Here is a 13,265-nt window from a genome sequence, read left to right on the forward strand (position 1 = left end):
AACTCTAAACACACACAGGCACACACACACTGCCCTTTGCCACAGTGGCAGCAGTAATTCTATTCAAACCAATGAAAAAGAGGAGAAGGAAGAGAGAGAAAGAAAGATGGAGATGCAGTAATTTACCACACTAATAATGTTTTTCAAAAGGAGGTGCAATGGACAATGCACAGTGTACCCCCCCCCCAAATGGTTATTATTGTTTTTCTAAATTGTTACTATTTTGAGTCTGAGATTATTATTATTATACCTGGTTATAATCCAATTCAAATAAATCCAAGAAATCTTATGTGCCGCATCAGTTTGTTCCATGCAGCGGATTGTAGGAAACATCCCTTATGCAATATATTGTGAGGGGCAGTCAATGTTTGTTTAATAGGAAGGAGAAGATGAGATTTCAAGGCTGTGTGTGTGTGTGTGTGTGTGTGTGTGTGTGTGTGTGTGTGTGTGTGTGTGTGTGTGTGTGTGTGTGTGTGTGTGTGTGTGTGTGTGTGTGTGTGTGTGTGTATGAATATGCTCGTTGGATCCTCGGGTCCTCCTTCTGATTATAACCCATCCCGGGGTAATTTTTCAACGGTGCTAGCTAATCTTTGTTCTTTGTGAAGATAATAAATAGCCTAATCGTTATCAGCGAGCTGCTGAAGGTGTCGGGAGAATGAGGCTGATCGGCCCGGGAAATAGGCTCCAAAGTGCCGCGGAATAAATGGTATTTCTTATCTCCCTCATCCAGATTATCGCCGCCTTTTCAAACTCGCACAACAAATACATCCAATGCATCGAATGCATCATTTACCCGAGTAGATCTCTCCAAATGATAGACAGATAGTGGGGAGGGGGTTCGGAGGAGGGGGTACTGGGCCCCTGGAAATATTTCATGTGGCCCATGCGGCTCGTTAAATAAGTTTAAGCAAAGGCTTATATATTTATTTTGGCTTCAATGTATTTGGAGAGCCTATTTATTTCAATTCAACTCAATTATATTCTGTTAAATTTGAGATACAGATTTTATCTTAAGAATCTATCTGCAATCCATGGTCTTTCTTGTGGTATCGCACACCAGCTAGTTATTTTATGTTGGATTTCACTGGATAACGGTCTCAGAGGGAACACAAGTAATTCCTCCCATGGATGAAAGAAATCTAATAATTATCGCGACGGTTTTTTCTCTGCGAGAGAATTGTTGACTTTTTAGTATCCCTGTGCTAACATGCTAATAAAATTTACAAAATCATAAAATTACTCACGTAGAATCTCTCAATTGTAAAATACTTATAATAATTATAATAACTTTTCGATTAGAATTCGGATGTTTAATTTCTTTCGATAATAGCGGTCGTGTGGAAGTTGATTAGGCAGTTGTTCACCTGGTTCACAGTTCACCCCCCTGAAAAAAACTCTAGGAGCTTAAAGGGTGTTTTGTTATAGCCTAATGCTTCCATGTACTATATGCTTCTTATTATTGTTACTTAATAAATATTTTTTTTTAACAGACAGAGTTCTTATTAATATCAGAACAACGAATTTGAATGAATTAGGGAATATAGGTTACTCACCATGAAACCCAACAGGTCTGTTATTTTTCAATCTGATAATCTAGAATCCATAAACCTTCATAGAATTCTTTGCATAATATGGCGTCCCCGCATCACAGCCAATCAATCATGTGCTGTGATATTTACATTTCTGTGTAGGATCCCCACGCCTGCCGCCCACGCCTTCTCTATGTGCTCACTCTTGTGGCCAGTGATCACCTTTCCATTAATTGAGTAATTAGCCGTTCTGCAATAATGAGCTGGCCAAGATTCGTTTTTTTGTTGTTGAGCGAAGCCCACCCCATGCCCAATGAATACGAATTGACCTAACCACGTTCGCGGCTGCCCCACTGTCTGCAGTCATGAAACACAGAATTTGAAAACATAGGCTTAAAATGAGGGAACGAACCATCAAACCGACTTTCTGACCACAAGCAGAGTATATCAGAACTAACACAATTGAGAGCAGAGCTTTTTGATATCCAATGGGCTATTTTAGAAATATACATATCTATGTTCAGCCCATCCTCACACTATGTTTGTAGCTGACCTAAGATGTATCCCTACAAGTTAAACTCCACGTAGGCCTGGAAAGTAGATTGTGATGCTGTTGAGCCTGAGACAACTGAACCCCAGGAGGAGACTGAACCCCAGGAGGAGACTGAACCCCAGGAGGAGACTGAACCCCGGGAGAAGGAGTAGTTGAGGAGAATGTATATATCTGTACACGGCAGAAACAACACATCAGCAACGGTATTATCTTGTATGCAAAACTCGGGACACCAAGTGCGACCTCTCATATGTTGACTATTTGATTAGTAATTTTATGTCATATATTAATTCGTTTCATTTCTAATTTAAAACGCACTTTGTCCCTAATGCATGTTCTAAGCCTATATGTTCGTAAAGCATGTGCACATTATCCAGTAAAGCTTCTGTAATGTCTAAACATGTAACGTAGGCTTACGCAGGTTCCAGTGGGCCAATCCTGTAACCTATAACAATAGTATTTTTCGTGAAATCCTTTCATATACGAAAAGTAAGCAGACTCGTACACATTTCATTCCTCTCGACAAATTGCATTCTTCGGGTAACGACGGAAAAACGAAACGCGTGGATGGCTCTGTGAGGGCACAGGGAATGAAAAAGAGGCATCCACTTATTATCGCACTTGGAACATTATGTATGTCTGAGTGACACATTATGACAAAAAGCGGTATTTTTCCAATATACTCAAACTCGGCGCTTAATAACCAGGCATCTCCAGGCGTCTCCCGGGCAACACTGGTAATGCTACAGCCATTTTCCATATCTTTGCCAGAGTCTATTATATTCAGGGATTAGCCCTCCTTCCGGGAAAGGTCAAACACAAAGTCATTGAACCTGGAGTATTTTTCCCTCCCTGTTTATCCCCCCTCGTGATAGTGCACATTCTATTTTCCCCATCCTCCCGTCAACCTGTTTTACTATCATTAAAACTACCCTTGTTTGGTTCCTTTGAAATAATCACAGTGAACCGAAGCAGCTCTTCTCACGACTTCAGTGCATGTAATAAATATTTAACAAAAACAAACACACGCCAAGGAGTGTGCCGTTATCTCAATAGTCTCAATGCATTATTACAGTTTATATGATTATGGTCTATTAGCTGAAAGAATATGAGCGCCAGTCAGTGGGATGTGGTTATAAGCAGGCAGACAGTGACACCCAGTGGCGAGGCCGTGGCCAACACAACATTTTATGCCTTTAGCACTGCTTTAGTACCATCCACTCTTGCCACTTTTATGAAATATACCATACCAGTTAAGTTGGAGAAAGCAGTTTGCTCACCCTCAATGATGATACAGAGAGACATGGAGTTTCACTTTGAAGAGGGTCTCTCTTGTCTGAGAGAGACACACCTGCTAGTGGTCTCCTTAAACTGTAAAACAGAAGTGAGATGTAGAGGAGAAAAAGTAGGCTCAAAAGTCTATGTCCTCTTTCTGTCTCTCTCCACCCCCCTCTCTAATGTTCATTCAGGGTATTTCTGTGCCGAGCAGTAGAAGAGTTAGGTTAGTATTTTTGTGCTGAGCAGTAGAAGAGTTAGGTTAGTATTTCAGTAGAAGTGTTAGAACAGTAGAAGAGTTAGAACAGTAGAAGTGTTAGAACAGTAGAAGAGTTAGAACAGTAGAAGAGTTAGAACAGTAGAAGTGTTAGAACAGTAGAAGAGTTAGAACAGTAGAAGAGTTAGGTTAGCATTTCAGTAGAAGAGTTAGAACAGTAGAAGAGTTGGAACAGTAGAAGAGTTAGAGCAGTAGAAGAGTTAGAACAGTAGAAGAGTTAGACCAGTAGAAGAGTTAGACCAGTAGAAGAGTTAGACCAGTAGAAGAGTTAGGTTAGTATTTCAGTAGAAGAGTTAGAGCAGTAGAAGAGTTAGAGCAGTAGAAGAGTTAGAGCAGTAGAAGAGTTAGACCAGTAGAAGAGTTAGACCAGTAGAAGAGTTAGGTTAGTATTTCAGTAGAAGAGTTAGAGCAGTAGAAGAGTTAGAACAGTAGAAGAGTTAAAACAGTAGAAGAGTTAGAACAGTAGAAGAGTTAGAGCAGTAGAAGAGTTAGAACAGTAGAAGAGTTAGACCAGTAGAAGAGTTAGACCAGTAGAATAGTTAGGTTAGTATTTCAGTAGAAGAGTTAGAGCAGTAGAAGAGTTAGAGCAGTAGAAGAGTTAGAGCAGTAGAAGAGTTAGAGCAGTAGAAGAGTTAGAGCAGTAGAAGAGTTAGAACAGTAGAAGAGTTAGACCAGTAGAAAAGTTAGACCAGTAGAATAGTTAGGTTAGTATTTCAGTAGAAGAGTTAGAGCAGTAGAAGAGTTAGAGCAGTATAAGAGTTAGAACAGTAGAAGAGTTAAGTTCGATGTGTTAAAGGTGAAGAAAATAAACAGTTGGCCCCAACAGGACGGCCAGAGAGAGGGGGAGAGAGGGAGGGAGAAAGAGAGGGAGGGGGAGACTGGAGGGGGAGTGTGGTCCATGACCCTTGGGGACACAGGTTATGGACCTCATGTTTGTTATTGTAAAATGTTAGAGAGGTGACACCAGGGGAAATTCTCCCTCCTCCGTCTCTCTTTACTCTCACTCTCTCACTCCCCCTCTCTCTCTGTTTCTCACTCTGGTTGTCTATCTCCCCTTTCCATCCTCCTCTCCCGTATTGAAAATCGAAATCACAGGAAAGCTATTTGGAATGATTAAATTATATGAAATTGGACAGTCTATATACGAAATGGCCAGACAGTTCTGCAGTCAGGGATTCAGGGATATTTTAGTAAAGGTTTTGTTTAGTTGCATTTCTGATTATAAATACCATTTGGACTACACGTCTTCCACTCTATACAACCTACTATCTCTTTTCATTTAACATTTAAATATCTCTATCCCTCCTTCTTCTTCTCCATCCCCCTTTCCCCATAACAGTGTGGTGCCCTGAGAAGTGGCTGTGCTAATTCATTAGAGGTCAGGAGTTCACTTCCTGCCCAGAGTGCAACAGGAAGACAGCGTTTACAGCACCTCGTTGCTGACAACCGGTCAATCACACTGGCTTTCACAGGCCCTATCTAGGGACTTGGAGAATTCCAAACACTGAACTCAGCCTGTTTGCCTTCATCTGTCCGTCTGTCCGTCCGTCCGTCCCCGATTGGTTACCACAGACCTCTATGCAACTCTTGTGTTCATGTTGCTATCACTACCAGTGTTAGTGTAGCAAAAAAACAGGCATGTTAGACCAACGACTGGGCTAAGCGCGCACGTATGTGTGTGTGTATGTGTGTGTGTTTGTGTGTATGTGTGTGTTTGGGTGCACGTGTCCATTGGGTGTAACATAGTGCAATAATGTTCCAGACTTGAAGCCCAGAGTCTGGACGGGATGTGTGGAGAGTCCATAAAGGTAGCATTTACCGGTAGTGTGGAGTGCTGAGAGAGAGAGAGAGTGAGAGAGAGAAAGAGAGAGATCACACTGTCTCTGTCTCTCTATATTTCCCTACATTTTCCTTATCTCATCATCTTCGTTCCAAATACTTAATGTAGCAGGGTTTCCCATTTCCTCTGTGCAGGGATACATTGATAAGTAAGGTGCAAAGACAGCAGGTAGAGTGAGAGTGAGAGTGAGAGTGAGAGTGAGAGAGAGTGAGAGAGAGTGAGAGAGAGTGAGAGAGAGTGAGAGAGAGTGAGAGAGAGAGAGAGAGAGAGAGAGAGAGAGAGAGAGAGAGAGAGAGAGAGAGAGAGAGAGAGAGAGAGGAACTGAGTAACATTAAGAAATGCTATAGATGGAAGGAATGCAGTTTGGAAACCTACCAAAAAACAATTAGGCAACAACGAATTCAATCCCTCTTAGACAATTTCCTGGGTAAAACGTTCCACTGTAATAGTGAAGGTGTAAACTTGGCAGTAGAAAATCTTAACAGTATATTTGACCTCTCAGCTTCCCTATCAAATCTAAAAATCTCAAATAGAAAACCGAAGAAAATTAACAATAATGACAAATGGTTTGATGAAGAATGCAAAAATCTAAGAAAGAAATTGAGAAACCTGTCCAACCAAAAACATAGAGACCCGGAAAACCTGAGTCTACGCCTTCACTATAGTGAATCACTAAAACAATACAGAAATACACTACGGAAAAAGAAGGAACAGCATGTCAGAAATCAGCTCAATGCAATTGAAGAATCCATAGACTCTAACCACTTCTGGGAAAATTGGAAAACACTAAACAAACAACAACACGAAGAATTATCTATCCAAAATGGAGATGTATGGGTAAACCACTTCTCCAATCTCTTTGGCTCTATAACAAAGAATAAAGAGCAAAAACATATACATGATCAAATACAGATCTTAGAATCAACTATTAAAGACTACCAGAACCCACTGGATTCTCCAATTACCTTGAACGAGTTACAGGACAAAATAAAAACCCTCCAACCCAAAAAGGCCTGTGGTGTTGATGGTATCCTCAATGAAATGATCAAATATACAGACAACAAATTCCAATTGGCTATACTAAAACTCTTTAACATCATACTTAGCTCTGGCATCTTCCCCAATATTTGGAACCAAGGACTGATCACCCCAATCCACAAAAGTGGAGACAAATTTGACCCCAATAACTACCGTGGAATATGTGTCAACAGTAACCTTGGGAAAATCCTCTGCATTATTATTAACAGCAGACTCGTACATTTCCTCAATGAAAACAATGTACTGAGCAAATGTCAAATTGGCTTTTTACCAAATTACCGTACAACAGACCATGTATTCACCCTGCACACCCTAATTGACAATCAAACAAACCAAAACAAAGGCAAAGTCTTCTCATGCTTTGTTGATTTCAAAAAAGCCTTCGACTCAATCTGGCATGAGGGTCTGCTATACAAACTGATGGAAAGTGGTGTTGGGGGTAAAACATACGACATTATAAAATCCATGTACACAAACAACAAGTGTGCGGTTAAAATTGGCAAAAAACACACACATTTCTTCACACAGGGTCGTGGGGTTAGACAGGGATGCAGCTTAAGCCCCACCCTCTTCAACATATATATCAACGAATTGGCGAGGGCACTAGAAAAGTCTGCAGCACCCGGCCTCCCCTGCTAGAATCCGAAGTCAAATGTCTGCTGTTTGCTGATGATCTGGTGCTTCTGTCACCAACCAAGGAGGGCCTACAGCAGCACCTAGATCTTATGCACAGATTCTGTCAGACCTGGGCCCTGACAGTAAATCTCAGTAAGACCAAAATAATGGTGTTCCAAAAAGGTCCAGTCACCAGGACCACAAATACAAATTCCATCTAGACACTGTTGCCCTAGAGCAGACAAAAAACTATACATACCTTGGCCTAAACATCAGCACCACAGGTAACTTCCACAAAGCTGTGAACGATCTGAGAGACAAGGCAAGAAGGGCATTCTATGCCATCAAAAGAAACATAAATTTCAACATACCAATTAGGATCTGGCTAAAAATACTTGAATCAGTCATAGAGCCCATTGCCCTTTATGGTTGTGAGGTCTGGGGTCCGCTCACCAACCAAGACTTCACAAAATGGGACAAACACCAAATTGAGACTCTGCACGCAGAATTCTGCAAAAATATCCTCCGTGTACAACGTAGAACACCAAATAATGCATGCAGAGCAGAATTAGGCCGATACCCACTAATTATCAAAATCCAGAAAAGAGCTGTTAAATTCTACAACCACCTAAAAGGAAGCGATTCACAAACCTTCCATAACAAAGCCATCACCTACAGAGAGATGAACCTGGAGAAGAGTCCCTAAGCAAGCTGGTCCTGGGGCTCTGTTCACAAACACAAACACACACTACAGAGCCCCAGGACAGCAGCACAATTAGACCCAACCAAATCATGAGAAAACAAAAAGATAACTACTTAACACATTGGAAAGAATTAACAAAAAAACAGAGCAAACTAGAATGCTATTTGGCCCTACACAGAGAGTACACAGCGGCAGAATACCTGACCACTGTGACTGACCCAAAATTAAGGAAAGCCCTGACTATGTACAGACTCAGTGAGCATAGCCTTGCTATTGAGAAAGGCCGCCGTAGGCAGACATGGCTCTCAAGAGAAGACAGGCTATGTGCTCACTGCCCACAAAATGAGGTGGAAACTGAGCTGCACTTCCTAACCTCCTGCCCAATGTATGACCATATTAGAGAGACATATTTCCCTCAGATTACACAGATCCACAAAGAATTTGAAAACAAATCCAATTTTGAAAAACTCCCATATCTACTGGGTGAAATTCCACAGTGTGCCATCACAGCAGCAAGATTTGTGACCTGTTGCCACGAGAAAAGGGCAACCAGTGAAGAACAAACACCATTGTAAATACAACCCATATTTATGCTTATTTATTTTATCTTGTGTCCTTTAGCCATTTGTACATTGTTAGAACACTGTATATATATAATATGACATTTGTAATGTCTTTACTGTTTTGAAACTTCTGTATGTGTAATGTTTACTGTTAATTTCAGTTGTTTTTCACTTTATATATTCACTTTGTATGTTGTCTACCTCACTTGCTTTGGCAATGTTAACACATGTTTCCCATGCCAATAAATCCCTTGAATTGAATTGAATTGAGAGAATTAGAGAGAGAGAGAGAGAGAGAGAGAGAGAGAGAGAGAGAGAGAGAGAGAGAGAGAGAGAGAGAGAGAGAGAGAGAGAGAGAGAGAGAGAGAGAGAGAGAGAGAGAGAGAGAGAGAGAGAGAGAGAGAGAGATAGAGAGAGAGAGAGAGAGAGATATATATATATATAGAGAGAGAGAGATATATATATATATAGAGAGAGAGAGAGAGATATATATATATAGAGAGAGAGAGAGATATATATATATATATATATATATATATATATAGAGAGAGAAAAAAGAGAGAGAGAAAAAAGATAGACACACCTTCATATTTTGTGTATGTATGTATGTCTGTGTGTGTGTGTAATGTTGTTAATCTGTATGTCTGGTTTGTCTGTAGATCCTGGTTGATGGAGAGACATAGATCCCCAGCAGACGTCATCCTACTCTGAGGAGCTGTCTCTGCTTTAAGCTGATTCACCAGAAACATCTGGTCCTGGCTGTCACATCCACTCTATATACACACAGACCAGGAGTAAATAAGATGCGGATCTGTCTGTGTGTATGTGTGTATGTGTGTGTGTGTGTGCGTGTGCGTGTGTGTGAGATTATGATTCAAGTTCAACTAAATCTGGTCTTTTACATTAGCATCTAAATGATGAACGTTACATTGTTTATTCATTCACTCACTCAAACGCTCTCTCCCAGATACACACACACACACACACACACACACACACACACACACACACACACACACACACACACACACACACACACACACACACACACACACACACACACACACACACACAGACAGATCCGCATCTTATTTACTCCCTGTCTGTGTGAGTAATTTATTTATCTTCCACATCCACCTACTTCATCATCTCCCTGTTTCTCTTCTCTTTGTCGCGAAATGTCACTCTCTCCACACCGGAATCCTCTCCTCTGTTGGAAGTTAGCCAGTCAAAATCAAATCAATCACATTTTATTGGTCTCATACACAGATTTGCAGATGTTATCGCAGTACAGAAAAATGCGTGTGTTTCTAGCTCCAACAGTGCAGTAATAATACCTAGCAATACAAAACAATAGGCACATAATCCAAAAGTAACAATACATTTTTTTTTTAGAACAATCATTGTCAGAGTCCAGAAAATAAATATACTTTTGTTTTGGCCATTTAGCAGTATGGACAGTATATGCATAGAAAAAGGTCTGTACAGCGGACGATTTATAGGATGAGCCATGACTAGAATACAGTGTAAAGTGGGTAAACCAGTGACCAGTGTTCAATAACTACATTGCCTTCGGAAAGTATTCAGACCCCTTGACTTTACAGCCTTATTCTAAAATTGATTACATTGTTTTTTTCTCCCTCATAAAACTACACACAATACCCAATAATGACAAAGCGAAAACATTATACATTTTGTTTTGCATATATATATTAAAAAAACTTAAATAACACATTTACATAAGTATTTAGACCACTGAATACTTTATTGAAGCACCTTTGGCAGCAATTACAGCCTTGAGTCTTCTTTGGTATGATACTACATGCTCGGCAGACCTGTATTTGGGGATGGAGAGCGTTTCTGCACAGCTATTTTCAGGTCTCTCCCGCGATGTTCGATCAGGTTCAAGTCCGGGCTCTGGCCGGGCCACTCAAGAACATTCAGAGACTTGTCCCAAGCCACTCCTGTGTTGTCTTGGCTGTGTGCTTAGTGTTGTTGTCCTGTTAGAAGGTGAACCTTCAACCCAGTCTGAGGTCCTGAGCTCTTTGGAGCAGGTTTTCATCTCTCTGTACTTTGCTCCGTTCATCTTCCCCTCGATCCCGATTAGTCTCCCAGTCCCTGCCGCTGAAAAACATCCCCACAGCATGATGCTGCTACCACCATGCTTCACCGTAGGGATGGTGCCAGGTTTCCTCCAGACGTGACGCTTGACATTTAGGAGAAAGAGTTCAATCTTGGTTTCATCAAATAAAATAAAATAAAATAACATTTTATTGGTCACATACACATGGTTAGCAGATGTTAATGTGAGTGTAGCAAAATGCTTTGTGCTTCTAGTTCTGACCGTGCAGTATTATCTAACAAGTAATCTAACAATTTCACAACAACTACCTTATACACACAAGTGTAAGGGAATGAATAAGAATATGTACATTTAAATATATGGATGAGTGAAGGCCGAATGGCATAGGCAAGATGCAGTAGATGGTATAGAGTACAGTATATGCATATGACATGATTAATATAGGGTATGTAAACATTATACAAAGTGGCATTGTTTAAAGTGACTAGTGATACATTCATTACATCCAGTTTTTAATTATTAAAGTGGCTAGAGATTTGAGTCAGTATGTTGGCAGCAGCCACTCAATGTTAGTGATGGCTGTTTAACAGTCTGAAGGCCTTGAGATAGAAGCTGTTTTTCAGTCTCTCGGTCCCAGCTTTGATGCACCTGTACTGACCTCGCCTTCTGGATGATAGCGGGGTGAACAGGCAGGGGCTCGGGTGGTTGTTGTCCTTGATGACCTTTTTGGCCTTGTTGTGCCTTCTTCACCACATTGTCTGTGTGGGTGGACCATTTCAGTTTGTCCGTGATGTGTACACCGAGGAACTTAAACATTTCCACCTTCTCCACTACTGTCCCGTCAATGTGGAGAGGGGGGTGCTCCCTCTGCTGTTTCCTGAAGTCCACAATCATCACCTTTGTTTTGTTGATTTTGAGTGTGAGGTTATTTTCCTAATACCACACTCCGAGGGCCCTCACCTCCTCCCTGTAGGTGTCTCGTCATTGTTGATAATCAAGCCTACCACTGTAGTGTCGTCTGCAAAGTTGATAATTGAGTTGGAGGCGTGCATTGCCATGCAGTCATGGGTGAACAGGGAGTACAGGAGAGGGCTGAGAACGCACCCTTGTGGGGCCCCAGTGTTGAGGATCAGCGGGGTGAAGATGTTGTTTCCTACACTCACCACCAGGGGGCGGCCCGTCAAAAAGTCCAGGACCCAGTTACACAGGGCGGGGTCGAGGCCCAGGGTCTTGAGCTTAATGACAAGTTTGGAGGGTACTATGGTGTTAAATGCTGAGCTGTAGTCGATGAACAGCATTCTTACATAGGTATTCCTCTTGTCCAGATGGGTTAGGGCAGTGTGCAGTGTGATTGTGATTGTGTCGTCTGTGGACCTATTGGGGCGGTAAGCAAATTGGAGTGTGTCTAGGGTGTCAGATAGGGTGGAGGTGATATGATCCTTGACTAGTCTCTCAAAGCACTTCATGATGACGGAAGTGAGTGCCAAGGGGCGATAGTCGTTTAGCTCAGTTACCTTAGCTTTCTTGGGAGTTAGTCAGACCAGATTATCTTGTTTCTCATGGTCTGAGAGTCTTTAGGTGCCTTTGGCAAACTCCCAAGCAGGCTGTCATATGCCTATTTACTGAGGAGTGGCTTCCGTCTGGCCACTCTACCATAAAGGTCTGATTGGTGGAGTGCTGCAGAGATGGTTGTCCTTCGGGAAGGTTCTCCCATCTCCACAGAGGAACTCTAGAGCCCTGTCGGAGTGACCATCGGGTTCTTGGTCACCTCCCTGACCAAGGCCCTTCTCCCCCGATTGCTCAGTATGGCCGGGTGGCCAACTCTAAGAACAGTCTTGGTGGTTCTAAACGTTTTCCATTTAAAAATGATGGAGGCCACTGTATTCTTGGGGAACTTCAATGCTGCAGAAATGTTTTGGTACCCTTCCCCAGATCTGTACCTCAAAACAATCCTGTCTCGGAGCTCTATGGACAATTTCTTCGACCTCAAGACTTGGTTTTTGCTCTGACATGCACTGTCAGCTTAGGGACCTTATATAGACAGGTGTGGGCCTTTCCAAATGACATCCAATCAATTTAATTTACCGCAGGTGGACTCCAATCAAGTTGTAGAAACAGCTTAAGGGTGATCAATGGAAACAGGATGCACCTGAGCTCAATTTCACGTCTAATAGCAAAGGGTCTGACTACTTATGTAAGTAAGGTATTTCTGTTTTTTACTTTTAATACATTTGCAAAAATGTCTAAAAAACAGTTTTTGCCTTATCATTATGGGGTATTGTGTATAGATTGCTGAGAAAAAAAAATATTTAATACATTTTAGAATAAGGCTGTGACGTAACAAAATGTGGAAAAAGTCGAGGGGCCTGAATACTTTCCGAAGGCACTGTTTGTACATAGGGAAAAGCAAAGCAGTCTCTAAGGTGCACGGTAGAGTACCGGGTGGTAGCCGGCTTGTAACAGTCTCTAAGGTGCAGGGTAGAGTACCGGGTGGTAGCCGGCTTGTAACAGTGACTAAGGTTCAGGGCAGGGCACTGGCCGGAGGCTGGCTAGTCTGATGGCCCGGAGATAGAAGCTGTTTATCAGTCTCTCGGTCCCAGCTTTGATGCACTTGTCTCCTCCTTCAAGATAGCGGTCAGTCAGTGAATCTCAGTCTGCGTTTGTGTTTGTGTCTGTGCACGTGTGCTCTCTGTCTGTCTGTCTGTCGGTCTGGCTGTCTGGCTTGCTGGCTGTCTGTCTGGCTGGCTGGCTGTTTTCTTTTCACCAGCCCTGCAGGTGCAATTGAGGGA

The sequence above is a fragment of the Oncorhynchus tshawytscha genome, linkage group LG02 (genome assembly GCF_018296145.1).
Source record: "Oncorhynchus tshawytscha isolate Ot180627B linkage group LG02, Otsh_v2.0, whole genome shotgun sequence".
Classification (NCBI taxonomy): Eukaryota; Metazoa; Chordata; class Actinopteri; order Salmoniformes; family Salmonidae; genus Oncorhynchus; species Oncorhynchus tshawytscha.